Here is a 9454-nt window from a genome sequence, read left to right as displayed (position 1 = left end):
CCCACTTGCCAGCCCCAGCCACGCAGCGCGGGCTGCAGAGCTGCAGGCCGAGGGGGCACTTAGCCCGGGCCACCCACTTGCCAGCCCCAGCCACGCAGCGCGGGCTGCAGAGCTGCAGGCGCCAGGCTGGGAAGCTGGTTTTTAGTAATGTCCTTCACAAGATACTGAGGTCTGTTCTCACTTTTTTTTCTTTCTGTATTTTAGGGAAGGGTCTACAGGGTGTTCAGGGTCTCACTACTAGATCAGACTCATAGTAACCCGCCTGTTTACAGCCTCCCAAGAGCTGGGATTACAGGTGCGCACTACCACGCCCATCTCAATTGCCATCTCAGTGTACCCCGGGGGCAGTGCCGGCACTGCAGGCCCAGGGATCGAACCCCAGCCCCTGCCTCCTGTACCTGCTTGCAGGTTCTTTAATCCGCTAAGCTATTTGGCTGTCCCTTATTCTCACTTTTAAAAAAAATGTTTTACATCTTAATTTTCAGGACAGAAAATTTCCTAAATATAAAAATCACCATCCCAGGGCAGGATCTTTGGAGCCAGCGTGCAGCAGCTCTAACCAGCTACTTCATCTTGTGCACCAAAATAATGATTTGAGGACTTGGGTTTTCTCCTTTGTAAAATGAATATCAAAGTATCTCAAGAGAGATTAAAGCTAACATTGTTTATGAAAGCTAAAACTCAATAACCAGTCTGCCTGTCCAGTAGCTGCTGGTTGAACAAGCTGGTCTATCTAGGCAGAGGAATATTATTCAGCAATGGAAAAGAATGAAAAATGGGTTACCTGGAGCATGGAGAACCCTCAGAAATACTCTGACACGTTCAGGAAGCCAGACCCCCAGGTGCCCTTGCTTATGTGACCCGTCCAGAAGAGACAAACTGTGGAAACAGAGCATGGCTCGGTGTGTGCCTGGGGTGGAGGGCGCAAGCAAGCTGGCTGCCGATGGCCAGCAGCACCTGCCGGGGGCTTGGAAAGGTTGTGAAAGGACTAGGTGACGCTCACAAAACTGCACATGTACTGAAAACAATTGCACTGAATTGAAAATTGACGACCTTCGGGGTACGTCACTTACACCTTGGTAAAGCTGTTTAAAAATAATGTAGACAAACAGGGAAAGTGACGGTCGCTCCGGCTCAGCAGCTGCCATCTGTGCATGAGGAATTGCGAAGAAAGGCAGAGCCAGGTCAGCCCACGGCCATAGCCGGAGAGGGCTTGTCCCCAAGCTTGGTGACGTAGGATCCCCATTGCCAGAACCTGGGGGTAAGTACAGCTGGGCCCTTGGAGGGGCTCCAGCCTTGTAAATGGATTGGTCTACTCTGCAGTGGCAGGAGCTAGGGGCTCACGGTGGAGCCCCAAGGTGGAAGCCAGCATGGCTAGGGCTGTTCTTCTCTGCCCCTCCACCTTAGGGCTCAGCTGCTGGCCCTCTTGGTGCTATAGGACTCGGGGTTTTCTCCATGGAGATTCAGAATTCAGAGGTGGTCTCCAGGGAGATACAGGACGTGGGGCTTTCCCTGAGGAGACACAGGGCTCAGGGACATTCCCTATGGCATAGTATCTAGGACGATGCTCAGGAGCCCCATGAGGGGTGACACAGATGGTGCCTCCAGATCCCCAGCCTGGGAGACACCGAGGTGGAGCAAGGCCGTCCTGCTTGGGAACTGTGAAGAGCTCTGTGGAGGAGGGAATGCAGGAGCCAGGTGTCCCGAGTGAGAAGGACAGAAGCTTAAGATAGCAGTGGGCCAGGAGGGCCTGCAGCCCAGTGTAGGTGAGTTCCAAGGGGGTATGGGTCCAACACAGCCTTGGGTACATCCCCCTTGGGTCCCTGGCCCTTGGGCTGCTACCCTAACTGCCAAGGTACAGAGAGACCGGGTGCACTGGACAGACAGACGGATGCGGCAGCCTGGGGCTCCCAAATGTCCTCCTCAGTGTCCCCTGCACTTGGGAGTCACTTGGTCTGGGGCTTCCTCCCCGCTAGAGTGACAGCTGGATCGGGTGGGAAGCACACTGGTTTTGCCCAGTGTGCTTAATATGCTAGAAAGCCACCGTGGGATTGGGAGTTTCACTGCAAAGCCTTCATTGTTAAGTTCTGACTTTATTCTATTACGATACTTTCCAGCAGTCTTTTCTTTATGTAACAGGAGCTCCCATTGGTGAGGACTTTACTCCGCCAGATGTTATGTTCAAATGCTTCTACATAAGACAAGAAAACTCACGTGAAGGAAATTGAATTACTGGCCACTGCTTAGTCTAGCGGCAGAGCTGGGCTTTGAATTTAGGTCTAGGGGCAGCAAGCTGCCTTCCTCGCGAGATCCAAGGCTAGAGGAGTTCTGTAGGGTGAGTTCTGCCGAAGTGCTAGCACAGATTGGCAGGGGGGGGGGGGGGGGGGTCTACCCTGACCCTGTGGGTCCTTGCTTTGTAAAGTTTTGTTTCTTAAAACTATGTGAAATTGCTATGAGAAGAGAGAGAGAAAGAGAGAGAAAGAGAGAGAGAGAGAGAGAGAGAGAGAGAGAGAGAACAAGAAAAAGAAGGAAAGAGAGAAAGAAAAAGAAGGAAAGAGAGAGAAAGCCAAAAAGCCAGATTGATGGAATCCACTGAGGCTTTTTCTCAGCACAGGCACGTCTGATCTTGGAGGGTGCTGGACTCAGTTGGTCCTCGAGCTATGTGTGGACATCGCAGGGGCTTCCCGCCAGTGGTCCCAGCCACCCCAGAAGGCGTCGCTCCACTTTTTGCTCAGTGTTCTGCAGGCGAAGTCTGCAACCTTCACGGACACTCATGTCCCATGCGCTTGTTTAAAGCAAATAGTTTGGGTAGGGGAAGAAACACCTTCAGTGTCCGCTGCCGCCTTTGTGACAGTCCCTACAAGCCTCAGAGCAAAATTCTTGAAATTCATTTAGTGGGCATTCACTTAGAATTTTCTAAAGAACAGTTTCTCTGTAAATTATTAACTTTTTATTGCCACCTCTCTCAGATTCAATTAGATTAACATTTAGTGTCATTTCTCTCGCAGAGATAATCACCCTGCTGATGCTTGGAAGACAGGACTTGCGTGCCATCTACCTCTTGGGCTGTGAATTTATCTTATTCATTTGGCAGGTATGTGCAGGCGGCGGCCGGCAAGGACGGCGTGGGGCGGGTGGGGCTGCAGCACATCCTTCGACGTGGGCTGGTAGCATTTGGTTTCATCTGCCGTGGGGCTCCTGGGGAGCCCAAGAAGCCGGCAGGGAGCCCCCCCAGAGCCTCCCGAGCGCAGTGGTTATTTTTAGCCGGTGAAGTTTAGCAGACCGTGTCCCATGCTGTTGACAAGCAGCACAAATCAAGGGACAACAGCCAGCTTTTGACGTGCCGGCCAAGGTGGGCACAGGGACAGCCCGCAGGAGGGGAGCTCGGAGTGAGCCGGGGCCACGCCGCCCCCTTGCTAGGGCAGCAGCAACTTCAAACATGGTCTCATGAATACCAGCTCGCTTGACCCCTGACCAGAGCCGGGCTCTAAATGGGCAGACCAAGAATCGGAGTAATTTGTATCATTTCAATTAGTTACTGGCTGCATAACAGGGAGGTCACGACTCTGCCGCGATTACTGCCCATGGCAACCGGGCTTGACTGTTCCGCCAGTTTCCAAATACTTTCACTTCATAAATATGAGCTCAGAGACAAGGCTCGATTGTCGGGGCACACAACAAAGTGAATTATTAGGGATGGAACGGGCGGAAGATGACATAGCTTTGTCGGCAAGACCCTTTCAATCCTTATTTTTAAAGAGAGGAGCTGGTAAACGGGCTAGCAGCAGCCGCTGAATGCGCGGTATTGATCCTGGGCTATGCAAAGCAGGCGGGAGCCGGCTCGCTTGTGTAAGAGCTCTGTTGTTGTAGCTCTAAAAGACGACCGTTTTCTTTCTCTGTTTGCTCTCTACAACCAAAATTCAAAAATCTTAAAATCAATGTTACCATTGTCGGGTCCAAACAGCACACCCCTGCATGGACAATGCAAAGAATTTCAAAATATAGATCGCTCCTCGATGCATACAGATCCGATTGTAAGGAACATTGGGTTGTTTTCTTTCTAGAAAGAAAGGGCAGCTTGTTCCAGGGCGAAGACAATGCCGCATCTAGATCCCGCGAAACTCCATGAGCCCAGCGCAATAAGTCAAGCCTTTGATTTGAGAGGCGCTGTGTGCGTCCCCTCCGCATCTGCAGAAGCCTCCGCTCTCCCTCGATGCCAGCCAACGGCTGTTAGCGAGTCAGTGTTTTCCACTCGAGGAAGAAAAAAAAGTTCAGCACGCACATAAGTTTTGCTATTTGGCTTTTGTTTTTTGAATTAAAATAAAGGTTTCCTTCTTCCATGTCACAATCTATTAGCCAGCGGGAAGCCTGGTATCCCCGCTCCCTCCCGTCCACCCCGCGTTTGGAGCAGACTTGACGGGCTGTGGAGACCAACACGAGCACTGCGCTGTGACTGTGTCACCTACAATCAGCTTGTGCTGGGGTGCAGATTAATCGTGACAGTAGGCAATATTTCCAACATTATTAGAAGAGAAACCTAATATTTTGGGACATCAGGGATCTCTGAGCTGTTGTCCATCAAACTGAGAACCTTCATTTCCCGCTCCTTGGATGGATAACCTTAAATTTTAACCACTTAATGGGTGAAATCCTTCTCTGAGTACAAATAAGTGAATTAAAGTTCATGCGAAGGAGGAAGATGTGGCTACTCTGGAATTGAAAGGCATCTCTGGGGGCCACCCTTTCTTTATCAAAGGACCCCCCAAGTGTCTGAGGATTCCCTGAATACCCGTCTTAAGGGTGCTTCCTCATGAAATCTGTGGAAGACTGTAAGATAGAGATCTCTTCGCTACCACTGAGCCATTATCAAAAATACTCTTTCTAACCTGTGAGCAGCATGACAATTTGCTAACGATGTCACTTAGCAACTCACAGGCAGAAATTTAGGGTCTCCCTTTGAAGGCTACTTATTCAAATGCAGTGTTATGTGCATACAGGTTAATGGCAGGCACGTTGATGAACATAATGAAATTTGACTGTACTCCTCCCAGAACTGATGGCATTTTAGGTCTGATGTAGGACTCCAGTGTACTTGTTACCTTTGTCCAGCTTCCTTGGGTTTTCAATCATGGCTAAAAGCTGGGTGTTTATTCTCCTGGTCTTCTGAACTCTGGTTTTTCTTCTTTGCAGTGGAAGGAAAGAACAGACAATACCAAGGCAGACGTGTGGACCCCGCATCTTGTTCTCAGCCCTTTCAGACTGAGCTTCTCCTGAGTCACTCGTGCCTTCTGGGCTCCAGGAATGTGGAAACGTCTCAGGCACTTGTACCGAGAATGTACTGTCTTAGGGTTTGTCATGTCTCACGCAATACATTTTGGACAAGAAACAAGAGCAGCTGGAGGTGGTGCTGGATTATGCCTCCTGGTTGGAGTCCTTGCTCCCCTCTGGCCCCCAAGAGTAACTTCTCAAGAAAACGGTGTGGGGTGGGCGTTGCCTGGAGTGGACAGGCAGGGAGGCTTGGCTGAAGGAGCACACAGTCCTGACACTGTGCCTGGATTCAGCAGGTCTCCCTGTTGGAACAGCTTCCTGTTTTCGGAAGCTGCAGAGTTCGGGACCACTGCCTGCTTCCTCCTCCACCACAGGAAGGGAGCCGGTGAAGGGTCAGCTCTCTTCCAAGCACTGGCCGTCCTCTGCAGGCGCTGGCTGCCCCAAGCTCTATCCATCATCATTTTAGCTTTGAAACTTGGTTCATTTGTCTCATCCCCTGGGCTCTGTCACCCCGAGCTTCGAAGGTGGAGCCCCGACTTGTTGCATATGGCCTTTCATGCCCACTCCCTGCTGGCGCCCACTCCATCACTCCTGCAGCCGTTTGATCTCCTGTGTCCCATGTCACATGCTGCCCAGCCACCTGAGGGCTCCTGGCTCCCCTTCTGGCCACGCTGAGCATCTTGCCCCTTTGTCCTTTTAATTAGAAATAACTTCACTGCACTTTCTCTTTGACTGCAAAGTAGAATTTTGTTGTAGAAATTTGGGGACATGAAGAAGAACACAATGAAAAATGGAAACAGCTTCTACAAGGGAATGCCAGTTCCTGGTCTGTGGGGTGTTTCCTGCCTCCCTCCCGCTCTTCTTTTCTCCTTATTTGTTTTCTTCTTCTCATATATTTTTGGGTGATTTCAGACAGCTTAGGAAATTATTGGCTCCTTGGGCCTTTTTTCTTTTCATCACAAGCATTACCTTCAGCATTTTTCTTCAAAGATTATCTCCACATGCTATAAAATTCCGTTTTCTTCTATTGCCTCTGTAATTTTCCTTTCCATTTCCTCTCACGGTCTCAGGCCTGCGTAAAATAACTCATGGTTTAATATAATGCATGCTCTCCATGCCCTCTTTGGTTTGGCCTGCTTGGATGTACCCTGTTATGAAGTTTTAATCTTGGAATAAGATTGTAATCTTCTTTGCTTTTCCACACATGGCTGGCCCATTTTTTCTTTTTTTTGTGACAGGGAAAATGTAGACTATTTTGAAACCTCATGCTTTACAAAGCCCTATTCCTGGCGATTTGCCTGCCCAAGACTGTGGGGCATAACACCAAGACTACCCCTGGGGACCTCCCAGTGAGGAAGGGAGCCGCGCACATATGTCACCCGCTGCCAGTTGTCATCCTGTGAGGACATGTTGGTTTTAGCCTTTCAAGAACCCAATTGCTCATTTATTCATTTATCTAGCTAAAATTTATGGAACATCTCTGTCCAGTAGAAATGCACTGTGAGCCACAATCTTGAATGAAATGTGCCATTTACATTCTTCTAGTAGCCACATTAAAGAGCAAAGAGAGGCAAGTAAAATTAATTCCAATAATATATTTGTATTTAAGCCATTATGTTGAACCTATATCTATATTATATCTATATATGAGGGTTTTTTCCTCACCTAGCGCTCTTCAAAATCTGATGTCTACTTTCTATTCACAGCACAAATCTTGGACCGGTCCCATGTTAAGTCTTCAATAACCACCTTTGGCACTGGCCACTGGACTGGACAACCTGTTCTAGAATCTTCTGCTGGGCATTCTGTGGAGAACATGGCAGAGGTAGTCCTAGCCGCGCAGCCCATGCACTGGCAGGCACAGGAGGATGAAGCAAGGGTGTGAGTGTGATGACACAGCGAAGGTGCCAACAGACAGAATCCAGGCCAGGGAGCGTGCAGGCCCAGTCCTTGCGACCCCCAGGCTGTTGGGGGGGTACAGAGTCTTGTCTCCAGGACTGACCCCACACGAAGTGCATGACTTTCCTCTCCTGGACACAGATCTGAATTATCCCTCGTCACCTGACTCTGAGGAGCCTACATTAAAAACCAAACGAAAAAGAATATGCAATTAGTCACTCTGGCCTCCAGGATTTCTGACTCTAACAAGTGTGTCCCCACTGCCTGGTAAATAACGCGACAGCCTTGTCTCATTGCTCTCCCTGTCTCTTCCGTGCGGTCCCAGCTGAGGCCTTCAGGCCATATTTTTGGAATGAATGAAGAAACTGAAGAAGTGAACCAAGGGCAAATCACGTCTTCTGACTGCAGTCTCTAGTCAGGATTAAATTCACTTTCATTCCTGTGTCGTGTGACAAATTTCTGTCTCCTGTCCCTGCTTGCCTCTTCCCTTCTTTCTGTCAGTTCACAGCTGTGGCTAAGGCCCGAGTCTGTGTCCCAGGAATCAGGCAATACCTTGTGTGCAAAGGGAGGGAAGATGCAGGCCTTGGCCCCGCAGCGTGGAGACTTCTGGGTGAGTTGTGGTCCCTAATAGGCCACTGTCACTGACGCCTTCTTTGTGCCAGGCCTGTGGTGCTTTATTATCTCACCATCCATCCATCCATCTTTTATTTATGTATCTGGTAAGGGTCTCACTACACAGCTCAGACTCGTAGGGATCCTCCTGCCTCAGCCTCCCCAGAGCTGGGATCATAGTCGTGCACCGCCAGGCCTGGTTTCCACCCATCCATTCATTCTTATTTAATTGTCTATTTACTTATTTGGAGGCAGGCCCTCTCTATCTAGTTTAGGCTGGTTGTGGAGCCACCATACAGCCCAGCTGGGCCTCAGACTTGCCATGGAGCTTCTGCCTCAGCCTCCCCAGTGGTGGCACCACAGATGTGTGCTACTGAACTCAGATTTTAGCTTTTGAAACCTCAGTGCAGTATTGCATACTGCATGGTGGGAATTATTTTATTGTCCTTTAAGAGATGAAGAAATTGAAGTGTAAAGCATTATATCATTGGCTCAAATCCTCACTGTTAGTGAGTGCCAGAGCTGGGCTCCTAGCCCAGGCTGGAGTCTACTACGATGAGACCACCTCCCTAGCCTTCAGGGTCCCAGATGACCTACCCCCATGTCATGCAAATTGGATAAGGCATCACCCTTAAAATGAATAGCTGGCTGGATATTAATATTTAAAATAGCACAGGCTGGGGGCTGGGGAGATAGCTCAGTGGAATAAGCACTTGCCTGGCAAGCTCGAGGACCTGAGTTCAATCCCCGGTTCTGCCAAAATAAATAGCTAAATAAATAAAATAGTACAGGCTGGTGAGACCTATCTTCCTTACTAAAACTTACTCGATACCTGTTTCCAGCGTATACCTATTTGCATTTGCTCGTTTGTGACCCGGACGCTGACTCCCGTGTGGCCGCACACAAGTGCAGGTGGGATCTACGTGAGGCGGGTGGCACTTCCAGCAGCCCAAGTCCGGGCCTGTGCAGCAGCTTCATCTGGTGTTTTAGAGGCTAAAATTCATGGGACTTGGTGTTGGACAGACCTGGATCCAAGGTCACCTCCACGGGTGTTCTGGGTCTCCCACTGCTTGTGACCTCCTCTCTGTGCCTCAACAGCCTCGTCTAGAAAATATGAGTGAGGATAGTTGCATCACCCAGGCAGTCATACCCATGTCATATAAACGTGACCCTCGTGTCCTGTGGATCGCGGGGGAGAATACCCGTGGCATACAGGTGGTGATACCTCCGTCCTAGCGGTGATGGTACCTGTGCCGTTCGGCCCAAACTCAGGGCTTACTTAAGTACTTCTGCGAAGACTAGGCACATTTCCGGATGAAAAGGCCCAGAGGTCTTCTTCAGTTTAGGACAGAGCACAAGCGTTTTCTCACCGGCGCTGTCCACACTCTTGAATGGCTCCATGCCCTTTCACTGTGAAGCCTTAACTTACTTACCTGCTTACAGGCTTATTGTCAGACACCCGGAATGTTCTGGAGTTCTCTTCACATAGATGTGATTGTGGTGATCATATTTGGATAAAAGTGTTTCCAATAATCCTGGTAATATCTTTGCAGAGAAGCACCAGGAGCTGAAGGCCAAGGGCAAGAGCTCCTGGCCGGTTCCCGCGCCCAGGGCACCATTGTGTCGAGAGTGGTTGTGTAAATCTACACTCCTGCTAGCGCGAGGCTGTTTTACT

General features: G+C 49.7%; 1 pseudogene; it reads right to left on the bottom strand.

Moving 5' to 3' along the window:
• The window catches only part of LOC101592051, a 15828-nt pseudogene extending 6648 nt beyond the window's left edge, over nucleotides 1-9180 (bottom strand).
• Nucleotides 9181-9454: the final 274 nt, after the last annotated feature.

Source organism: Octodon degus, unplaced genomic scaffold (genome assembly GCF_000260255.1).
Source record: "Octodon degus isolate 3935 unplaced genomic scaffold, OctDeg1.0 scaffold00057, whole genome shotgun sequence".
Lineage (NCBI taxonomy): Eukaryota > Metazoa > Chordata > Mammalia > Rodentia > Octodontidae > Octodon > Octodon degus.
Note: the sequence above shows the minus strand (reverse complement) of the source record. Positions and strands in the feature narration are given on the sequence as shown.